We start from the raw sequence: 10166 nt of genomic DNA, 5'->3' as shown, positions 1-10166 counted from the left end.
GCCCTGAGCTTTCGCTCAAAGCTTTCATCGCAGCCGGGCCCTTGCCCCCGGTTGTGGGTCAATCTGGGTTGGCTGAAGAGGTGGATTGAGAAGGATTCTTCTTTGTCGTCTTAGTCGGGGTTTTGTTAAGCTCATCCCCTGGCCGTTTAAACATCTTGGAAATGAAGCGGGGAATGAATTTGTTCCCACTCTGCAAATGAAAAGCCACGGTTACAGCCGGTGAATTGTCAAATTAAGAGAAAGGAGTACAGCTGGTAAATTATTAAATTAATGCAAAAAAGCTAGAAAGTATGGCAAGTGGTCTGACCCCGCCCTTCATAGAATCCTTGGCCTCCAAGGCGGCCCTCTTCTCCAGCTGTTGCTCCTTTCTCAGCAAGGCAGCAGGCTTAGCAGGTGTCATGTTTGGGTCCACCATGTTCAGGGCTTCCTCTGTAAAAAAAGTAAGAAAATAGTTAGTTAAATAAACTAATAACATAGTTAGTGCACCAATAGAGACGGCAATTTGCCGGATTTATAGTGAATCTATCCTGTGGGAACATGGTGCTAAGACCACAGGCGGAAAGAAAGGCCTCATCCTTCAAAAAATCCGGATGGGGTATCTAATTCTTTGGAACAATTATATGGGTCCCATCCTCTAGGGGCTCAGTCATAGTCTCAAAGAACCCGGGCTCCATTATTTGTTCGTAAGCCCTAGACGGAATGCGGGGGAGGGCGCATTTCTTCCCAAGTAAATCTGGATCCTTATTGTACCGGCGTAAGAACCGGTTGTGTCCTAATTTGGGCGAGGAGATCATGTAAAACTTCTCCTTCCAGCCGGTCCACTTAGATGGTTTGTCCAAAGACATCAAATACTGCTGATGGGTGGTTAGTGTGTACCATGCCCCATACCCGCCTGGCGCCCGGCTCATATAGTGCATATGAGCAAAAGCCGCAAAACTTGGCTCTATATCTTGAAATTCGCAGGCGGCAATGTAACTAAGTATATTAATCCATGAATTTGGGGTAAGTTGCCAACCTCCTAAATCATACCCCTTCAAAATTCTCTTAATACTCCTGTGGAGGGGAAAACGAAGGCCGACTCTAATTCCGGCTTCATAACAGCCGAAGCTGTTGTTGGTGTTTTTAATGTTGTCCTCCCAAGCAATCATTGCTTTAGCAGGCGGAACTTCTATTCTCCAGCCTTCCCCAACCGGATGAGCATCCGCAAATGCTCGGAAGCTACCCCTCATGGTAGCAAGATCTCAAGGAAGCATCCTAGTCTCTAAAGGATTTGGTAGGATTGGCCCCATAACCGGCCGCTGGTAGTCTGCCGCAATATCTCCTTGACCAGAGCCCGATGCTTCTGGTCTAGATCGTTCAGCGGCTTCCTCTCCGCCTAACTCCCCTTCATCAGAGCCTTAGGAAGAGGCAACGTCCTCGCCACTTGACTCCCCTAGGATTGAGTCACTAGGTTTGAAGTGGTGCCACCTAGAGAAGATTCCGCTTGCTCCTCCGAACCCTCATATTCCTCATCCGGAATAATTTCATCAGCGGGCACTTCCCGAGCACGCCGCTTCCTAGGCTTGATAGCCTTCTGTTTGACTCTGGCCATGGTATCCTGCATAGACACAGAGACGGAGGGATTTGGGGATGAGCAAAGCATGTCCGAGTGGCACCCCCAGTTCTAGATTCAGCCGTACCAAGAGACCGGCTGAAAGTCCTAGGCGGTGTCGTGTGTGTTGATAGAGAGTCCATTTTAATTTTGGAAGACTAAGTACATAAACGAGAAAAGTATAAAAAGCTGGAGGAGAGTAGAGGCAGTTACCTTTATCTTAACTTTGGAAAATCTAAAAACTGCTACAGAGGGTGACCTGATGTGTTCCTCAAAAACGCAGACGGAAGCTTCGATACTCGCTACAGGCGGGGGTGGAGCCTTTCTCTCTCTAGAATCCTCTCTTTCTCTCTCTAAGATGTAAAAATGAGTAAAGTGAGAGGAAAGAGAGGAGGGTAAAACGCTATTTATAGAGGGGTAAAACGGGGGCATCCCCGTCACACCCCAGAAGGTGAACGGTCTTCTTACTGTTCACCACTCCTGGAATGCCAAGTGTCATAGGCACCACGTGGCCTGCCACGTGATACCTGTGAGGGGCAAATGTTTTGGGTAAAAATACCCTAGACATGTGGAACAATCAGAGAGGGCCACGTGTCAAGCCTAGAAAGATCCATTTGGGCCAATTATCAGCTGACACGTGTCAGCCTCAGATAGCTGCTAGAATTGCGGCCTTCAAGGCCCAATTCCCTAAAACGCTGCAAAACGGCGTAGCCCATCAAATCTAGGTCAGAATGTCCTAAGATAGGGTACCTTTCCCAATGACCCTATAAATAGGGGGATATCCCGCATTTTAGAACACATCAATCATTTATTATACCTACCCTACATTCTCTCACATTAGAGAAAACACCTGATCTCGAAATTTGAGAAGATCTCCTTACTTTCCGCACCTTTTTACCCTCTCCAAACACATTCTAACTTGATCATCGGAGGCGGAGCTCCAACCACCCGGAGTCTCCGTTGTTTTGCAGGTACAGGCGCAGTTGGACTGGTCTTCGAGCTGTAACTCTCCCGAGGGACAAAAACACCCAAAAAAATACTCAACCTTGAAATCTTTATTGTTCATCAATTAAGCCCGAACCCAACCAACAATCTATCATACAAAACTATCTAATTAATATCGTGCTTCAAATGTAGAATAACAAACGGCACATTTTTCAGAATTGAATAAAAATAGTAGTACAAAATAAAACCTTAAAGTAAATATACCCAGAAACTTGAAATTTTTATTGTTCAATCAATTAAACCCATCATCTGACCATACTTTGATAACATTATTGAAAAATACTTTGATAACATTATTGAAAAAAAAGCTTTAAAAACAATCCACAAACCCAATTTTGAAGAAAAAAGGAAAAAAAAAAACAAAAACAAAAGGTACGCCTTAATGTTGTCGGCACAGAGATGAGGAACAAATTGATTAAAATTAGACAGATTTGAATATATAATTGATGTACCTTAATTTGAAATGATTTAGAGAGACAAAGATCTAAACTTATATTGATTTACCTCATTTCGAAATAGAATTAGAGAGGGACGACGGACGAAGATCTAACTTTGAAACTGATGTAGCACACTTGAAAAAATTTGTATTTGATTCAAAGAGGAGCGAAGATCTGAATTTGTATTTGATTCAAAGAGGAGCGAAGATTTGAGTTTGAAATTCATGGTTCCATGGGCCTCTTTGTAGAATTACGAATGAAGATGAGAAGAATAGATATGGTTGCAAACTGAGTAGTAAGGGGTTGGTTTGATTTTTCTTTTTTCCTAAATTTTGAAATCGTGGGTGATGAATTCACGTGTTGGTCACGTGCTAGAGTTTCTCGACGCTTTATTCTGCCGAAAACTGATTTCGACGCTAAAAAGTGATCACAGGTTAATAGGTCGTTGGGACTACTACCCTAATCAAATTAATTATTTATAAACCTAAACATTTCACTAAACTAGTTAGCGGCAAGTATAGGGTTGAACCACGAGGAAGCACACAAGTTAAACATCAAATCCACTAATGCAAGAGTAAATGGGAGAATATTTTTGTTGGTTTTCTTTGATTAAGTTAACTAAAGCAATAAAGAAAGGAAGTAAAAACGGATTAAACGAAAGATAAACAACGCTAGGGGTACGGGGGTGTCAAACATGATCAAATAAAGATGGACAATGATAATAATCATGAAGAACATGCCATAGAATACTAAGTTCTTTTCAAACAACTCACTTTCATGCAATTGCTTAAGCAAATCAATGAATTAGGTCTTGTCCTAATTGAGATCACTTTCATGCATCCAATTAGTCACTAACCATGGAAAGAGATTAAGAGTGCACAATACATAAAACACTATTTATATAATTCATTTTCATGCAATCATTTAAGTAAAGGTGATCTAAATCTAATCCAAATCATTCTCATGCATTTAGATTAGGGAAGATCAAATAACGGGCTAATAACAATCTTAAGCTATGAAAAATCATATCTTTCATCAATTTATTATGGCATGGGTTCAATCAAATCATCATCAATTATCAATATTAACACATGTTTTCCACCCCCTTCCCCTAGCTAAAAACTTAGCCTAGGGAAGAGAAACTAACCTTGTAAATTAAACAATGTAAGAAAGCATAATTAACAAGTTTGAACATGAAAACCAAACAAGCAAGAACAATTAACCAAGTAATTCAATAACAAAATAATCAGTAAAAAAAATGAATTCAATAAACTAAAGTAAAGAGATAGGAAAGAAGAGATTACTAATGGAAGATTTGAATTGACAAAGCTTGAAGAAGATCAAAGTGCAACAATGCAGAAAATCCTAATCTACACTACTATCTCTCTCTAGATTACTCTAATCTAACCCTAATCCCTAATTAGATGAAAGAGAAAGTAAGACTAAAACAAGAAATTCCGTAATCCCCTCTCTTAAGAAGGTCGTACAATATATATACATCCCGAAAAACCGAGCAAAAACGAAACAAAACCGCGAGAAACCCAGAAAGCAACGCCCGTAGGGAAAGGGCCGCGCTCGCAGTGGCCGGAGAGTCGCGCCCATAGTCTGGCATCTCCCAGCCATCTACTGAAAAGTAGAAGAGGCTGGGAGGCAGGGAGCCGCGCCCGCGGTGGTTTCTTGTTGCCGTGGGCTCGGTCCTTGGCTGCTCCTTGGTGATGCTCGTGCTCGCTTAAGTTGCTTCATTGCTTTCTTTGCTTCAACGCTTTTTCTAATGAAGACTCCGGCCTTTTCTCGGGTCATAAATATCAAGGAAAATGCCAATTACCTAGACAAAATAGAACACGAGAAAAAGAGTGAAAGATCAGAAACAAAAGCACGCAAAACAAGCTAGAAACCGAGCAAAATGTATAAAATTGCAAATTAAGGCCTAAAAACATAAACTAAAACATTATTAACTAAAACGAGACAAAAAGGACAAGAAATAACAAGAAAGACCAAAATAAACCTTAAACAAAAGGAGAAAAACGCCCTAAAATGTGTCATAAATGACACTTATCAAATTCCCCCAAGCTTAGCTCTTGCTCGTCCTCGAGCAAGACAAAGACAAAAGAGAAAGGGAGAAATATTTATTCAAGAAAGACTAACACACTAAAGAGGATAAGAATATACACTGACTCATTTTTTTAGGAATCACGGTCAATTTTAGCAACAAAAGACAAGCCATTTAAACCCCTAGGTCGCCCTAGAGGACGAGTGTGCTCTCGCGAAGGTTTCCTAAGAGCTTAACCCACAACTCTTGAAAAAACCAAGGCAAGGCAATAAAAAGAAAAGAAAAAGAAAAAACACAAGTTCATCATATTTGGACAAGAGATAGAAATAAGCACCAATGAATGAAAACCTTTCTAAATAGACAAATGTATGCACGTTCCAAGATGTCAATGGTTGATTGAAACATAACATATGCTAAGCATAGAGAACTAATGAGGACTCAATCCACCCTAGCCCCAACCAATCGGGCCGCGTTCTCTCCACTAGCTTTTAATCAACCCTTAAGCTAGCTTCTCATGATTCCTCGAAGGAACCGAAAAAAGATAAAGAAATGAAAAACTTTGAGAAGGTAATCCCGACATCTTGGCCATGCACACTCTCTCCAAAGGCTTGACAACTATCTCCCTCCACTGATGTTGACTAACCCTCAAGGGTCTAAGGGTCTTTTATTGGTTGAAATGTAAGGCTAGGGGTCAAGGCGAGGTAAAAATTTGAAAAATTTGGTAATATTTCCAAAGTGAAGCAAAAGAAGGGCCCTCTCTCAAAAACAAACTCAAGAAGTCACAAAACCTCAAACAAAAATAATAATGCCATCTCCCCCAAGCTTACTCAACACCAACACAAAATATATACAAAAATGAAGTAACGCTCAATTCCCCCAAGCTTGAACGAAGCATTGTCCTCAATTCTTGAAATAGGGAAGAAAAACAAAACCAACTAAAATATTTTTATGTTTTTTTATTCTTTTCCAAGTTTTTATGTATTTTTTTAACTCTTAGTTGATGTCCTTGCCTTTTTTTAACTATGGACGACTTTTTCTTGAATGCATTTGCTTTATTACACACAATACATACAATTTACTTTCTTGCTTGGCCTATAAGAGCATATTGCTTTCTCATTTTCATTCAAACCATGACAACACAAAACAAACTCTCAACCCAGAATGCTTCACAAAACTAAATGGTTAGGGAAACGAAAGGTCATTAGGCTTGTAATGTGGCTCATAATCAAAAAAGGGAATAGGCTCAAAGGGTTAGCAAGAGGAGCAAATGCAAAATAAAAACAAAAAGAAGAGAAAGAAAAATGAGAATAGGTGCCCTTTTCCTCCCATAGAGTGGCTTGGTCACGATCTTGGGAGCTAGAGTTCAAAACAAGGATTAAGACATGCATAGCTAAGGATCCTAAATTGCTGCTCAACAAGGTGATGAAGGCTAGAACAAATGAAGCTCACAAGGGATATATAGCAAAGCAAATACCAACCAAGGGTTTCAAATCCACTATAGAGAGCAACTCCATCTTACCACATTCCCGTGAACTAAGGCTTCATGGACCCCTAAAAGGTCTTAAACCGGCTACCTTAGCATATAGTATCCTAGAGTCAACCAATGACACTCTCAAACCGTGCACACATTTACTAGTTAGGAAGAAAAACATCCAAGGATACAAGTCCCAAAATAAAAGCAAATTCCAAAAATATGCATATAAACTTGTCATGGTCATGTATGTTACACAGAAAAAAAGGAATACAAAGCTAAAGAAGGAAGAAGAAATCAGAAGGTTCACAAATGAGGCATATAATCCAAATAAATCCCAATTGTCAAACAAATGATCGTTCGATAACAACATCAACGATCCCAGGTTCCATAGAACCAATGAAAACAACCTCGAACCATTCAACTTCTTCTGAAACTAATCCTATACTAAGCACTCAAAGAAAAAGTAAAAGGGTAAAAACAAAAAAGGTCTCATTGGGAGGTTGGCTTAAAAGAATAAAGTAGCATAAAATTGAAATCACCAAAAGTTACTCCGCTCCAAGCTTCCAAAAAGCAACCTACAGGGCAAGAAAAGACACAAAAGAAAACATTTAAAGAGAACAAAGAAAGAAAACAAAAAGAAAAAGAAAGGAGGGGTAGAAAAAAAGGGTTAGAAATCCTCCGAGTTGCCTCCTGGGAAGCGCTTGTTTATGGTCTCTAGCTTGACCCTTCACCTCATTCAAGGTAGATTAAAGAACATCACCTTCATCAAATTGAGGATGGAATCATAGATGACCCAAGCTTGAGCAAAATCACTCCTTGAGGTCTCACATCACCACAAGGAAAAGGAGGGGATGAATCAAGAGCCAATGGTGGCTCATTTTTTCTCTTTTCTTCTTCTTGTTGTTTCTTCTTCTCTTTTATTTCTTCTTTCTTTTCCTTCTACAAGGGGGATTAAGCTTGGAATCCTCAATATTAGGAAGGGCAACCTCACCTTCCTCAAAAGAGCCTTCAAACCAAGTGGGAACTTCAAGGAAGTCATCATACCTCATGGTCTCCTTATCATCACATGAAGGTAAGCTCTCATTAGCTATCACACCATCGACCACATCGACTCTACATACACTCACCGCCATAGGGATATTAAAAAAAATTCTCAACTATCCTATAAGGAGAGGGAACCGGGCCTTCAAACTCGTTTGGTTCACTAAAATCAAATGGCTCCTCATTTTTTTTTTGAACCTTCTTCTCAACCACATCCTCTACAACCTTGTCCTTCTTGCTCTCATCCTCCTTGCAAGATTCGGGTTGGTAAGTGTGTGAAGGATTAGTAGATGATTGTAAGGGGAGTTTTGTGGTTGAGTGGAGAGAAGAAATTTCGGCTAGTTGGGAATCAACAACTTCATTGTGAGATTTGATCTCATGGAGAGGTTGTTGAAGAATTTGGGTTTGTGTGTGATCGGGTGGGGATTGTTCTTCATATGCTTGAGGATATAGGTCATGATGTTGATCTTGAGAAATCCCTATTTTGTTGGAAGGGTAGGGAAAATTTAGGGTTGGTGGATTGAAGAGAGTTCCTTCTTGGGGGTAGGAGTTTTCTTGCCTTGGAGGTTGTTTAAGTTGTTTGGATTGAGCTTGGGTTACAAGCTCTTCTTCTCTCAAAGTCAAAACCTCACTATGCTTGGGATTGAACTCTCTACAATTGGATGTATCATGATCCGTCCCACCACAATGAGCACATGAGAAATCAATGATTTGTGAGGGTTTTGAACCCAAACCAACACTTGAGTTCAACTTGGAAAGACCTTCATTCAAGAGCTCAACTATGTGCTTAAGTTGACCGACTTTCTCCAACTCGTAAAGATCTCCTTGCTTTCCTTGGGACCTTCTTTGACTTCCCCGGGAATAGCTAGTTGCCACTTCTTCAATTGTTGCTTCAACTTGGCTTTGAGGTATCTTAATCAATTAGCCACTAGCACCCGCATCTAGATTAGTCCTTGACATTGGCTCCAAGCCATCATAAAAGAATCTCATAAGCAAATTATGGTTGAATTCATGATGAGGACATGCTCTAATCAAATCCTTAAACCTTTCCCAAGCTTCCCCAAGAGTTTCATCCGGATCTTGCTCAAAGGAAGCTATCTTCCTCCTTATTTTTGCGGTTTGCTCATCGGAAATGAATCTCTTGAGAAAGGCCTTCGCAACTTCCTTCCATGTTGTGAGTGAGTTGGGCTTCAAAAGCTTGAGCCATTTTCTTGCTCTTCCGGTGAGAGATTGCCGGAAGAGATGCATACGAATGTAATCTTGGCTCACTTCATTGGTTTGCATCATTGCACACAACTCAAGGAATCGGACCAAATTCTCAATGGGGTCTTCACTTGCACCTCCAGAAAATTGCTCAATTTGTACCATCCTAGCATATTGTGGATGGATTATGAAATTAGACTCGGTGGTGGGGAGAAGTATACCACTCGTGAGCTCAAAGATTTCTTTATTTCCAAATTGGCTAAAAAGAAGGTCATCCTCTTGCCTTGCCATATCTTTCTTTGAACACAAAAAAGCTAAGCACACGATTAGCAATGACAAGTAGGATTAAACAACCAAAACAAAAAGAAAAGCAAATAAAATGACTCTAACAATAGAAAAAATAAATGCTAAACAAGCCGCTTCCCCGGCAACGACGCACAAATTTGATCACAGGTTAATAGGTCGTTAGGACAACTATCCTAATCAAATTAATTATTTATAAACCTAAACCATTCACTAAACTAGTTAGTGGCAAGTATAGGGTCGAACCACGAGGAAGCATGCAAGTTAAACATCAAATACACTAATGCAAGAGTAAATGGGAGAATATTTTTGTTGGTTTTCTTTGATTAAGTTAACTAAAGCAATAAAGAAAGGAAGATAAAAAGGATTAAACCAAAGATAAACAACGCTAAGGGTACGGGGGTGTCAAACATGATTAAACAAAAATGGAAAATGATGATTATCATGAAGAAAATGCCATAGAATGCTAAGTTCTACTAAAACAAATCACTTTCATGCAATTGCTTAAGCAAATCAATGAATTAAGTCTTGTCCTAATTGAGATCACTTTCATGCATCCAATTAGTCACTAACCATGGAAAGAGATTAAGAGTGCACAATACATAAAACACTATTTATATAATTCATTTTCATGCAATCATTAAAGTAAAGGTGATCTTAATCTAATCTAAATCATTCTCATGCATTTAGATTAGGGAACATCAAATAATGGGCTATTAACAATCTCAAGCTATCAAAAATCATATCTTTCATCAATTTATGGCATGAGTTCAATCAAATCATCATCAATCATCAATATTAATACATGTTTTTCACCCCCTTCCCCTAGCTAAAAACTTAGCCTAGGGAAAAGAAACTAACCATGAAAACTAAACAATATAAGAAAGCATAATTAATAAGGTTGAACATGAAAATTAAGCAAGCAAGAACAATTAACCAAGTAATTAAATAACAAAACAATAAGTAAACAAAATGAAAGCAATAAACTAAAGTAAAGATATAGGGAAGAAGAGATTACTAATGTCATATTTGAAGAAGATCAAAGTGCAACAACGGAGAAGA

At 39.4% G+C, this 10166-nt stretch overlaps 1 non-coding gene across 1 annotated transcript; it reads left to right on the top strand.

Annotated features, from left to right (window-relative positions):
• The first annotated feature begins 8604 nt into the window (after positions 1-8604).
• Positions 8605-8711, top strand: LOC145580344 (small nucleolar RNA R71). The gene has a single exon (XR_014099408.1). It is a non-coding gene; the product is annotated as a small nucleolar RNA R71 (small nucleolar RNA).
• The last annotated feature ends 1455 nt before the right edge of the window (positions 8712-10166 follow it).

This window comes from Chenopodium album, chromosome 14 (assembly GCF_948465745.1).
Source record: "Chenopodium album chromosome 14, dcCheAlbu1.1, whole genome shotgun sequence".
Classification (NCBI taxonomy): Eukaryota; Viridiplantae; Streptophyta; class Magnoliopsida; order Caryophyllales; family Amaranthaceae; genus Chenopodium; species Chenopodium album.
Note: the sequence above shows the minus strand (reverse complement) of the source record. Positions and strands in the feature narration are given on the sequence as shown.